This window comes from Habropoda laboriosa, unplaced genomic scaffold (genome assembly GCF_001263275.1).
Source record: "Habropoda laboriosa isolate 0110345459 unplaced genomic scaffold, ASM126327v1 scaffold804, whole genome shotgun sequence".
Taxonomy (NCBI): Eukaryota; Metazoa; Arthropoda; class Insecta; order Hymenoptera; family Apidae; genus Habropoda; species Habropoda laboriosa.
In genome coordinates this window covers 166066-167510 of record NW_017100896.1, presented here as the reverse complement: position 1 = coordinate 167510, position 1445 = coordinate 166066, and positions in this window count along the sequence as shown.

Here is a 1445-nt window from a genome sequence, read left to right as displayed (position 1 = left end):
TGGTTCTTCAACAAATTTCCTCTGTGTCCATACAATATGAAAAAATTATATCAAGTGAATAAAAACTATAGCAGGAAAAGTCGTACCAATTTTCTTTCAAAAAATGTCTTTCTATATTATTCGAAACATCTTTTGCCTCAAAATTCGATGCAATTAGAGATTTCTTAGTCTCGAAACAACTGATTCTCTCTTTTCACCGTTCAAAGGTAAATCTCGACGACTCTTCAAATATCAATAGCTTTCATTCGTTCGAAACGAAAGAATTAACAGATTACATTGATTCTGTTTAAAAGAAACAAAAATCCTACGAAATCGAGTCTCTCCCTCGACGCCACGAAGTTAGTCCGCGAGATCAAGATTTTCACAATGTTTCCTTTCTACTGAAGTTCGTTTCTGTTGCTATCGTGATCCGCGCAGATTAGTTTCTTAACTTCGAGGATTATTACGGTCTACGCTTTGGCACAAAGATCGCGTTCGTGAAAACGGTATAGTAATTGGATTTGAGCTCGAGACGATTACTCGGTAGAAACTGTCTACTTTCAGGGACATCGGCCGCTAGTCGGGTTTTCTCGGGCTTTTGGGCTTCGTTCCATCGAATATTACCGGGAGGGGGGTTTCCGCGAGGAGCTGTTCAAATTACGGAAATCTCATTCGCAGTCCTACATTTGTCTTATTCTCGTAGATATGTTCAGGCTAACTCCATACAACGGATCATTAGAAACACCATTTTGGATCACGATCGAGCCAGCCTGACAACATCTCGACGACAGAGATTTTTCTTTTAATCTTTATATATATAATATATACGATAAAATTCAAAAAATACAACCATAACTACGTTTAAATCGAACGAAAGGACAACAAGATATTTCTCGTTATTACTTTCGAAAACGACTCGTCGAACGTGGAGCGCTTTTGAACAGGTTTTCATCAAGATCAGCGATTATCCGCTAAACGGGGGGCTTTACATAAAAAGAAAGAGTCGAAAATTTGCGAATAGAGGGCATCGGGAAATTTTTCTTAGAAATATCGAAATATACTTTACGTTGTATTTTTTCTTTTTTTTTTCTTTTCGTTTTTTTCTTAAAGAAACTTCGAGTGACGAATATAAGAAGGAATCGCGAAAGGTCTCGGTAAAGGGACAGTTTAGTAATACAGAGAACACCGACAGGAATCGTTGTTCTACCAATGCCGCCGCTCGTTAAATCAGTTCGACGATCGATACAATTAATAAACATTTGACAGAGCAACAACCAAATGAGGAGCATTTTCTTTCTCTTTATCTATCGAAGCAACCATCAGAGAAGGTGTACTCTAAAGGTTTACGAAACAGATAGACTGTCAGTTACAACGAAGAGAACACGTTCGTTACAAATGTTCACGAAAAGCAACGCTCGTTAATTTCGAGATGTATGCAAACATCGTACAGAAATCGCGATGCTCTT